The sequence below is a fragment of the Etheostoma spectabile genome, unplaced genomic scaffold (genome assembly GCF_008692095.1).
Source record: "Etheostoma spectabile isolate EspeVRDwgs_2016 unplaced genomic scaffold, UIUC_Espe_1.0 scaffold00018779, whole genome shotgun sequence".
Taxonomy (NCBI): domain Eukaryota; kingdom Metazoa; phylum Chordata; class Actinopteri; order Perciformes; family Percidae; genus Etheostoma; species Etheostoma spectabile.
This window is the reverse complement of record NW_022604458.1, coordinates 3475-15994: the sequence shown is the minus strand read 5'-3', so window position 1 is coordinate 15994 and position 12520 is coordinate 3475. Positions and strand designations below refer to the sequence as shown.

General features: G+C 40.4%; 1 non-coding gene across 1 annotated transcript; it reads right to left on the bottom strand.

The window, feature by feature from the left end:
* Window positions 1-5687: 5687 nt before the first annotated feature.
* On the bottom strand, window positions 5688-5769 carry trnal-uag (transfer RNA leucine (anticodon UAG)). The gene has a single exon. It is a non-coding gene; the product is annotated as a tRNA-Leu (tRNA).
* Window positions 5770-12520: the final 6751 nt, after the last annotated feature.

Below are 12520 nucleotides of genomic sequence, written 5' to 3'. Positions count from 1 at the left end.
TTTGTTGCTTAAATAACCTGGAGGGAGCCAACTCTGGGATTTATTCTTCTTCAGAAGACCATAGAGCAGCCCAAAGATAACCAAAGTGCCCTTATGTCTATCAGAAGATACAGTTATGTAAATGTAGTGTATTTATATAGCGCTTGTACAAACCATGTACATATTAATCTTTACGGTTATCAGAGATTGGAAGTAACAAAGTATAAATACTTTGTTAACGAAGTAACAAAGTACAAACACTTCATTACTGTACTCAAGTAGATTTTTCAGATATTTTTACTTTAGTTTACCATTTATTTTTTTGGCGACTTTTGACTTTTACTCCTTACATTTTAACATGAATATCAGTATTTTCTACTCCTTACATTTTACAAAATTGGCTCGTTACTTTAGTTTTGTACTAAAGCTCGTCTATCAGGTGTGATTGTGAATAGCGGAGAACTGTAAGTCATATAACTGATGTTGTCAGTTGAGCCTGTTGTTGTATTGGTCTGTAGTTCTGGCAAATTTTTTTTAAAGTTAGCTTCTTTGTGTTTTTCACTTGTTACCTAGGTTACACCTGTTACCTAGGTTACACCTGGCTGTTTATACGATATAATGGTGATTGTTAAACCTCCTTGCTCATTAAGATAATGTAATTAATAGTGGGTTTATTGTTATTATTTACTAGCATTTATTATTCCTATGCATTGTGTATGGTAGCCTTTACAATGTTATTTATTTCTTTTATTACCACACACACAGCCATAGCAGAGCTACCCCCCCCCCCCCATGTTCATACTGATGCTTGATTGTAATAAAGCATCAACAGAGAGAAGTTGTCTCCGTCTGTGTTTTAACAGACGCACCTGGGCCAAGTTGGAAACCACAATCAGCTTTAAATCCAGTTCTAATCTAGTCCTCAATAAATTTTAAATATTTTCACGGGACTTATCTATTATTTTTTTGTCATCAATACCAAATTGAATCTAATTAGATGGGAATATACACAGACTTCTCACAAAATCACAGCTAAATTCATATCTTGCTACTTAGACAGAATCTTATTAACCTGGAGTCCCAGTCTCTATCAATATAAATAGGCTATATGTTTTATATATGTTTTAGGCCTATTGGCAGACGGCCATTTAAAATGTAGGCAATGGCATATAAAGAATAAAGAATAAAGAGTCTTTTCTCCATGTCCACTGAAGATTCTCAGCAGCTCTCTAGTAACATCTGTCTGGTCCAAGTAGCTTTGTCATTAATAAGGCTACTTTTACTTTTATACTTTAAGTAAATTTCTAAGCCTGTACTTTGTTACTTTTACTTGAGTAAAGAAGTTAAATCAGTACTTCAACTTTTACCAGATTATTTTTTAACACAATTTTCTGTACTTCTACTTGAGTACGGGCAGTGAGTATCTCTGCTAAAAAAAGGAATTTAAAAAATCATTGTTTGGAAATTGATCTTAATGCCTTAATTTCATAAAAAGGAAAAATCCAACTTTTAAGGACATCGACTGTGTTGTCCAGTGATGGTGGTATAGTTATAGAGCATAGGTGCCTTCCAAGCAGTTGACCCGGGTTTGCTTACTAGCCATTGCAGTAAATTTTGTTGTGTGGTTACTTTCTTTTATTTGTCAAGAAGTAACCAGAAAGGTTACTTGCACAACCCAATTTGACAAAATATTAGATCTCTGTTATGGTACAAATAAGGGAGCATATCAATCAATCAAGCTGCCTCCACAAGGATCCACAGACACAGGCAGTGCACTACGATTTGCACTTTACCCGTGTCTGGTAACTTCTAATAACCAATCAAAAAGTTTATGAACGTTCGTTCCAATAGGTCTGGCACTGAATTGCAGGTAGCTGTGGCCGAGCGGTTAAGGCGATCGACTAGAAATCCCATGAGGTCTCCCCGTGCAGGTTTGAATCCTGCCGACAACGAGATGTGTTCCTCAAGGGTGGAAGCAAAGACAGTGTTATCTCAGAAGTAGTGGAAGCAACCCATCTCCACCAATGCATTTCTCATCATTTATTTTCAGTCTGTGTTACAAGATCTGCAGTGATCGTTGTATTGTCCAGCAGAAAGGCAACAGTTGTGTTACTTTTCAACTATGATTTATACCATAGCAGTACAATCATTTTGCCCAGGTTTGATTTCCAGCCACCACAGTTGCATTTACAGGTTTTGAAGTCATAAACAACATAAACATTACATGTTTTACCCAGGTTTCTTCTTTTATTTAGTGATATTTCAATTTCCTTGCGGGAGTTATCCCAAAAGGATTAATAAAGATAAGTCTAAGTCTATCTCAGAAAAAAGTTTTAAAAAATCTGAAGATCTTCAGGGGATGTAGCTCAGTAGTAGAGCTCATGCTTTACGTGTATGAGGACCTGGCATCTCCAGCAGGTATTATAGTAGAGTCTTTAAAAGAGCTGCAGAAGATATTACCTCCTGTGGTAATCTGACTGGTAGGGTTATAGAACGTAGTGGTAGACTAAGACCTCCTGTGACACAAACTAAGCGGTATGCTCTCTCTTTTATACCTCAGACTATCAGACAGCACAACAAGCACCTTAAAGATGAACTGAACTGGAATTTGAATAATGGTGATATAACAGATGTATTTTATTTCTTATCACTGGTACTATTATTAAAATGGGTGAATTTGTTAAAAGGGATAAAATGGCAAGTTGAAAGTGTTGTTTTTGTAACATGGGCGCCGCCATGTTAGAATTCCACAATCTACTACGTCACTGGCATGGTAAGCTACTCCGTGGCTAACTAGCACTAGCAGCGCAGCCATAGGAACACCATACAAAGAGTCGGATGCTAGCGGACATATGGGTGGGGAAACGGAAAGAAAGACGTCTAGGGGGGTCATAATGTATTGCCCCTGGCTGCAGTAAGGAACTGTATAGGGCTAAGGCAGCTGGGGTTACAACACATTTCCACAGGCTACCTTTGACAAGGAAAAAAACAGTCCTCAACTCATGGCTAGCATCTAGCTGCCTTAAAACGGGCTAGCCCTCCGACAGCCCCTGGATTTTGAGTCTAGCATTTTTTAGCGACAGACTATATGGAAAGCTGTGCTTCTGATACAACAGCGTCACTGGAGAGGTTAAGTCCAACAGACTGAAACCTGAGGCCTGCAGGCTCCAGTGCAGGGCAGACCGATAGACCACCGGCAAGTAACACCCCCGATGCTACCTGCCGCAGACCGGGCGCTGAAACTCTCACGGCAGGCAGAGAACAGAGAGGGAGCTATGGTTACCTGTTATTGGCATACTATCAAGTCTACTAGGCAAAGGGCTGGGTGTAACGTTGTTGTCACTCAAAACACGAACATATTCACTTACAAAAATAAAGCCCAACGTGTCGGCTTAATAGCGTTCAACAAAACAGAGACTGACACACTGGGCATTACTGAGACACAACACCAAGCTAGATACCAACGATCCAACCGAGGGAAAGGGCTAGCAGCTAAATACGATGGCAGCTCTTATGACAAACTCCACAAGCTAGCACTCCGACCATAGACTGTAGAAATAAACCCATACTCCGACGATAATAATGCGTTTACTAGCCGCTAACTAAGCCACAGAATCCAGCGTCCCTCCACTCCCCCTGAAGCTAGCGGATGTTAGCCGCTAGCTAAACCACAGAACCCAACGTCCCTGTACTCCCCCTGAAGCTAGTGGATGTTAGCCGCTAACTAAGCCACAGAATCCAGCGTCCCTCTACTCCCCCTGAAGCTAGTGGATGTTAGCCGCTAACTAAGCCACAGAATCCAACGTCCCTGTACTCCCCCTGAAGCTAGTGGATGTTAGCCGCTAACTAAGCCACAGAATCCAGCATCCCTGTACTCCCCCTGAAGCTAGTGGATGTTACCCGCTAACTAAGCCACAGAATCCAACGTCCCTCTACTCCCCCTGAAGCTAGCGGATGTTAGCCGCTAGCTAAACCACAGAACCCAACGTCCCTCTACTAGCCCTGAAGCTAGCTGATGTCCGCGTCTCAGCTAAACCACAGAATCCAACATCCCTCTCTAATCACCCTGAAGCTAGCTGATGTTCGCCGTCTCAGGGCACATTGTTGATGCAGAAACAGCTGCTAGTTCCATTGTAAAAATCTGCCAACTCCGCAAAACTCCAGACTCCTCCGCGCATCTATAGTCAAACTGGGGTAACGCTCCTACGTGCAGCTAAAAAGCGATCCCATAGATTAATGCGTCCAATTACATTTTCCATTTATCTGCCTCTATTTTCGTAAACGAACAGGACCTTAACCATGTTTTTTCTATTTTCTCTAAATGGACACAATAAATAAGCAGTCTATTTCCTAAAATGCATAATGTGCTTGAATACAATAAAGGAGAGTGCATGACAGTAAGCTGCGCCCACACACACCGGTCACTGTCACTCCCCCCGAGGCGATCCTGTACTTCAGTGGAGCCTGAAACTGATTGTCCTCCATGTGGTGGTAGTCAGACACTACAGGCCTGTCCCTCACAGGCTCAAATGCGTCCTACCATGCCAGTGACGTCATCGATATTGTCAGCGTTCTAATACTAACAAATGCAATTTTTGTGTTGCTTAAAAAAAAGCTATATTGATTTTTAAAATAATTTTTTTTAGTGTAATTCATTTGTAATTACCATAACCAACAAGTTATCAAAAGTTAGTTTTTCAGTTCAGTTCATCTTTAAGATGTCATTGTAATCACATTCAGATTACCTCAAATAAAGACACTGATGATCATTGTGTTCATAAGTGCTTCTCTTTGGGGTTGTCTTGGTTGTGAGTTCATCATCAGACACTAACACATGCAGAGCAAGTACATTTCAGCAGTTGTCCACCGCTGGCTAAATAAATAAAAGAATGGGAGTTTTGGAATAGATATTCAGCACTAACTGGTACTTTCTATGGCTGAATGAGCTCTATCTGGAGGAAAAAGGAGTTGCCCCAAAGAAAGTTATTGGACTCTAATTGACCACTCATAGACTGTTAATGGCATACATTGGGATGATGGTTGTCTATTCATGAAGCCATTCATTACTTACAATTGTCAGTTTTTTTGTTTCTTGTTATGTCTCGGCAAGAAGTATTATACTTTAAGGTTATCTGTCCATCTCTACATCAGAATCAGAAATTCTTTATTGATCCCTGAAGGGAAACTCTGGAAAAGACTGCACCTTCGAGCAGGGTTTGAACCAGTCTCAATGCCCAAATGTATTACAAGATTTGAAGTGAACATTACATTGTCCAGCGATGGTGGTATAGTGGTGAGCATAGCTGCCTTCCAAGCAGTTGACCTGGGTTAGATTCCCAGCCATCGCAGTAACTGTTTTTGGTTTGTGGTACTTTCTTTTTTTTACAAGAAGTCAGCAGAAAGGTTACTTGCCCAACCAGGTTTGATAAAATCTCTTTGAGCTGCATGATTATGGCCAAAATGATAACGACAATTACTTTGATCAATATGGAGATCACGATTAATTATCACAATTATTTGTTGATTTCTAGTCCAAAGTGCTGGAAAGGAAGGTTTCACCTTTGATGAGGTTTGAACCTCAGGTTAACAAGGAACAATCTCAGCAAAGTTATGGATGGATGATTCTAGTTACATCACCAAGTTCAGGCCCAATGCCACAGCTGTAAGACGACACATTGGTTGCCTTCTAGCTATGTAAGATATACAAATGGCAGTGGTGGGATTTGAACCCACGCCTCCAGAGAGACTGGAGCCTAAATCCAGCGCCTTAGACCACTCGGCCACACTACCTGCAATTAACAGCTTTCCACATCATGACAAACACAGGCACCGTAATCAACGTTATGCTTGTTAATGTTATTGGAAAACTTGATGTAATACAAGCAAATACATAAGGCCCCACCCAACAGTTTTGTGATATGTGGCGGGCAACTGTATGTCAATGATCAAGCTTGTTGCTGTGACCAAGAAACCACCAGCAAAATGACTGATACATCATCAGTTTCAAAATTTTCTTGGATGCCAAATATTTGAATTCAAAGTCAGAATCCAATTGAGATGTAAGATCAATACAATGCACGTCCAGCTTCTACATTTCCGCATGAGAAATTCCCCAATTTCTCAGTAACAGGAAAATAGCCTGATAAGCATACATGTGCATCTGGGATTTATTCTTCTGCGGGACAATGTAGAGCAGTCCCAAGATAACCCAAGTGTTCATACCTCTATCAGAAGGTACAGTTCTGCAAACCATGTACTGTACATATTAATCTTTATGGTCATTGGTATGCCGGTCCTTGATGTAATACAAGCAAATACTTGAGGCCAGACAGAGACAAAAAGTGAGAGAAAAGTAAAAGAGACTAGCTGTCTAAAGGATAATCAGTTGAGATTGTGTGCGTCTTTGAGAAATGTAAGTCATGGAACTGATGTTGTCAGATCATTTAAACTAATGAGGAAGAATTTGACAAATCAAAATCAAGTCCAGGAACTTACTCTTTCAAATATCACACCTGAGTCTGTCAAGTCCTCACCATTCCCTGACCGGGAATTGAACCCGGGCCGCAGAGACAGGCACTATTACTACTACCACTTCTAATAATCAACAATGCCAGAGAAAAATGACAAAGAGTGATAACAGTTAACAAGCATTACCTTAGTTAAGGTCCCTGTGTGTGTTACGATGTGGAGAATAGTTATGTGCAGGTAGTGTGGCCGAGTGGTCTGAGGCGCTGGATTAAGGGTTTACTGGCCAACCGGCATCAGCCTGGTCAGGAATATCAGAATAGCTGTAGTTAATTTGTTTGTTTTGGTCTTGTGTGTCTTCTTTTTAGTTTTACACATTCGTGGAGAGTTAGCCAGAGTGGCTAGGATGGCGGTAGGTTGGCAGACTCGAACATTGCACATTTTCAAAGGTGATTAGTTTATTTCCATGGTCTGCAGTACACGGATAATTAACCCATCAAACTTAAAGACAGTGGCACATTAAACTAATAGTAGCAATAACAGGCACATGTTCCTGGCAGCACAGCCTCCCCTCCATCTCTCCTCCCAGGAGCACAAATCCCCCATTTATATAGGGTTGTCAATTCCCCCCCCCCCACTGCTTCAGTCTATCCCATCCTAAAGCAGGTTGATCTACTCCAAACCTTAATACCTTGCCATCTCTTAACCTATGGAACTTGGTCACCAGTTCCCTCCTATCCTGCTGACTACAAAACAGGTCAGGATTTTGCATACCTTTTTTATACAATGACCAAAAACAACCAAAATAAACATTCCTATACAAAAGAAAACCCTCTACTTGGTTTGGCCCGGTGATGTCATCCATGACCACCCTATCCCTATAAAACAGGAAATACTTAGGCCGGCCCTTCCCAAGCAATTGTCTTGCATGGTGGAACTGAACAAAGGAACAAACAATTGTAAGTATCAATACAGGGAAAACCATGTTTCAACTTGCAACTGTTGAGTTTTAAAAAGTTAAAATATCTGAAAGAACCAGGTTAGAAAATTATGGATACTTCTGTTTCCATTCCCCCCCGCTTTTTTCTCTAAAATGTAAAGAACCACAGGTCAGGTCTGGCAATTAACATATGGAAAGGGGCTTCCTGCTATACAACAAAGGTGGTCCTCTCTGTCTCCTGTCCCCTGGGGTTTCAGTCTAGGCTAAAACAATACAATGTTGATTGGAATAGATTGATGTCAGAGTTTCACATTTACACAACATAACCATTTGCTCTGCACCAAAAGCGACCCCCAAAGGTGCAGAAGACAGGATCTCATTGGTCAGCAATGATGCACTCAACATGCTGTCATGACAACAACGGACCAATGAGAAAGGATTTGAATGCACATGGGAAAAAGAACAGCCCCCCGGTGCAGCGAATAAAAGTGTGAACTAAGAAGTTTCAGGACTGCTTTCATGTGACTCCGTCAGGAGGAGCGTGGATCAGTCCGCTGTCAGCTGCAGTGTTATTTTGTTTGTTTGTCTGATTGTCTTGTCTCATCATCTTCATCACTGCTGTTGCATTAAACCTTTTCCTTAATTCTCAATTCGACCCACAGCCTCCTTTTCCTCAGAAATCCGAACGAACGCGATGTTAGTTATGAATTTCTTCACAACCTAATAAAATGGAACTGAAACTAATGTATGACTGTGTGTTTACTTTACTAATGACTGTATGGGACAAGTGGTGAGCAAACCCACTTTGTCACCCCCCCCCCCCTTAAACCGTTACTCCTCAGAGTCACGGGATAGAAAGTCCGTAATGACATTTCTTCTTCCATGTCTGTACCAGACCTGAAAACGATACGGCTTGTAATGGGAAAATTACATTTAACCAATGATTTTCATATTAATTATTCATGATAAGATCTCCAATTCCTCTCAGAGTATATGACTTCTGTATCTGTCATATGTGTTTCCTTGATGGAAGACAACTGGGTTTGTTACAGAAACAGTTGTCTAAAGCTGTGTTTATCATAGCAGGTCCCAGGTCGAGACCGTAGCCCATCCTAGAGACAAGATGTCCTTTTTCAGCTGAGATAGAATGACCGGTCAAGAAACTTGACACACAAGGGGCAGGTTCAGAAATACGTAAGAGCTCCAACTGTCTGCCTAAGGTTCACTAATTGTTGTGTTTGAGATTAAACTGTTTTCCAAACAAGGTTTATTTTCCTCTGGGGGCACTGGATATAAGGAAGTGTATTACTGATTGTATTCACCAGAACTGTTGTCACTCTGTAACTTGCATTGTGAGAGCTGTTCTTGTCATTTTTCCAGGCCTGATTTCAACATCTTTGATGCTGCTGGAATGAAAATTAATAAATAAATTATTTGATATTAGTTGACTATATCGGGATATGTAACTGAAGGAAGAATCACCGGGTCGTCATGGATCTAAGAAGAGGGAGCCAACTCGTAAGGATCTGCACCGCCAATAAACTGTAATTTTTCGAAATATCATCCTTCCCTAAATGCCTTTGCATCTTGGATGCTTTTCTGTTGTTTAGACATGGCTACATTCACATAAAGTATCCAAAGTGCACAATACTGCACTGTAATCCGTTCAGGTGTTTACACCGAGTTCCTCCAACATGGCCGGGCATCTGGGTTGACACCCAGCGGTGCTGTGGCTTAGTTGGTTAAAGTGCCTGTCTAGTAAACAGGTGATCCTGGGTTCAATTCCCAACAGCACGTTGTTGTTGCAGAGATTACCTCTGTTTGCATCATTGCTACCCATTAAACCCTGGTTGCAAATGAAAAGGCATGTTACGTTAACACAGACTAAAAATGATAAATTAAATTCGAGTTTAAGTCACAATATACACAAAGTTCATTCATCAGCCATTTCTGTTCATTTGGCCTAATTATGTTGTTTGTACACTGTGTACACTGTACACTGCAGCCTCTGCTACCTCTTCAGTAAGCCAGAGATCAAGGTTGTCTGATCTGGCCTCTTTTGGCAGGTGATTAACTACGCTGGAAACATTACTGGCCCAGTGGCGCAGCTCCAACCCTCCGGAGGCTCGGAGGACCTGTAGCTTGCTCATTAGCTGTGTGGCATTCCTTGATGTTGGCAGGCTCAGGAGGCAGTTATCCACGGCTCTCGTCAAAGTTTTTAATGACATCCACCTTAACACAGATAGTGGCAAAATTTCAATCTTAGTATTACTTGATCTCAGTGCGGCATTTGACACGGTAGACCATGACATATTACTAAACCGATTGGAAAACTGGGTAGGACTTTCTGGCTCAGTACTAAACTGGTTTGAATCCTACTTACAGAATAGGGATTACTTTGTGACAATAGGTAATTATACATCTGAGCATACAAATATGACGTGTGGAGTTCCCCAAGGCTCTATTCTGGGGCCTCTTCTGTTTAACATCTACATGCTCCCACTGGCCCAGATTATGGAGAACAACAAAATAAGTTACCATAGTTATGCGGACGACACACAAATTTACATAACCTTATCACCAGGGAACTATAGTCCAATACAAAAACTGACTAAGTGCATCGAACAAATTAACGGCTGGATGTGCCAGAACTTTCTGAAATTAAATGAAGGAAAAACTGAGGTGGTTGTTTTTGGAGCAAAAGAGGAACAATTGAAAGTCTGCTCTCAGCTTCAAACAACAATGTTAAAAACAACAGACAAAGCCAGAAATCTGGGTGTAGTCATGGACTCAGACCTGAACTTTAACAGCCACATTAAGACAATTACAAAATCAGCCTACTATCACCTTAAGAATATATAAAGCGTTAAAGGACTTATGTGTCAACAGGACTTGGAAAAACTGGTCCATGCTTTCATCTTCCGTAGACTTGACTACTGTAACGGTGTCTTTACAGGTCTCCCTAAAAAATCAATCAGACAGCTACAGCTGATTCAGAACGCTGCTGCTCGGGTCCTCACTAAGACCAAGAGACTGGATCACATCACTCCAGTTCTGAAGTCTTTACACTGGCTTCCTGTGCCTCAAAGAATTGATTTCAAAGTACTCTTGCTAGTTTATAAATCACCTAACGGTTTAGGTCCAAAATACATTTCTGATCTGCTACTACACTATGACCCCCCCAGACCTCTCAGGTCATCTGGGACAGGTCTACTTTCTGTCCCCAGAGTCAGAACTAAACAGGGTGAAGCAGCTTTCAGTTTCTATGCTCCTCATATCTGGAATAAACTCCAGAAACCTGTAGATCCGCTGCTACTCTGTTCTTTTAAATCAAGGCTGAAGACCTTTCTTTTTGATGCTGCCTTTCTTTAAATGACTGCTCATTTTTAAATTTCTTATGCTGCACTGTAACTTTTATTCTTGTGTTTTATGTGTCTATTTTTTAACTGTCTATTCATGTGTTTTATCAGTTTTTAATGCTCATGATTTTTAACTGTTTTTACTTGTGTTTTATCTGTTTAACTGATTTTGTGTAAAACACTTAGAATTGCCTGTTGCTGAAATTTGCTATACAAATAAAGCTGCCTTGCCTTGCCTTCCAACAAGACAATGATCCCAAACATACAGCAAAATCTACAAAGGAATGGTTCACAAATAAACGTATCCAGGTGTTAGAATGGCCAAGTCAAAGTCCAGACCTGAATCCAATCGAGAATCTGTGGAAAGAACTGAAAACTGCTGTTCACAAACGCTCTCCATCCAACCTCACTGAGCTCGAGCTGTTTTTCAAGGAAGAATGGGCAAGAATTTCAGTCTCTCGATGTGCAAAACTGATAGAGACATACCCCAAGCGACTTGCAGCTGTAATCGCAGCAAAAGGTGGCTCTACAAAGTATTAACGCAAGGGGGCCGAATAATTTTTTCAGTTTTTTATTTGCTAAAAAGTTTAAAATATCCAATAGATTTCGTTCCACTTCACAATTGTGTCCCACTTGTTGGTGATTCTTCACAAAAAATAAAAATTGTATATCTTTATTTTTGAAGCCTGAAATGTGTCAAAGGTTGAAAAGTTCAAGGGGGCCGAATACTTTCGCAAGGCACTGTATGTTTAAAAAAAAAAAAAAGATAAATTGTATCTGTGACTGTAAGTATTGTTGTGCATATTTACAATAAAAAAATTACAAAAAAAAGTAATGTAATGTAAGTAATGTAGTCAGTAAAATTAAATTAATTATACCTGGGATCCTGTGTGCATTCCATGCCTCTGTGACTTTTGTGATGCCAATCCTAGCCAGCTGGCATGTCTTGGTTTGACACATAATATTTTGATGTTTTTTGTCCTATGTTGACTTCCTCTTGGTCCCCCAGCTCTACCAAAGCTGTCTTCAAAGGGTAGTTGACTCTGGGATTCACCTCCCACCACATTCTCTCATTCACATGGATCTGTGCAGGTTTTTAAGGATAGTGTAAGTCTGCCAGCCTTCATTGGAAATACAATTGCAAGAAACCTGGATAATTTTTAACAAAACATTCATTTCACCCTTGTAGAAGGAGTCTGACGGTAAGGCTGCCTTTTAGTATTGTGTCTGTATTCTGCCAGCTTTTCCTGTATGAATAATGCCAGATAAAACTTTTTCCCACAGTCAACTCTGACCTGATCCCATAGTCCATAGGAAAGTACAGCAGGTCTGAGGACAAATCACAGACAGACATAAAATATACCTAAACAGCATTGGTCTAAGCCATAAATCCCTAAAGTGCCAATTAAAGTCCAAAGCATTTCATTTTTTATCTACACTACCACACACACACAACACACACAACACACACAAGGCCACACAGCTTTATTGTAGAGCACATTTCAGCAACAGGGCAATTCAAAGTGCTTTACATAAAATCTGTTAAACAGATAAACACAAGTACAAACAGTTAAAAATCATAAGCATAAAAAACTGATAAAACACATGAATAGACAGTTAAAAACAAAATAGAAACATTAGGACACATAAAACACAAGAAAAAAAGTTACAGTGCAGCATAAGAAATTTAAAGAAATGAGCATTCATGTAAAGAAAGGCAGCATCAAAAAGAAAGGTCTTCAGCCGTGATTTAAAAGAACTGAGAGTAGCAGCGGAT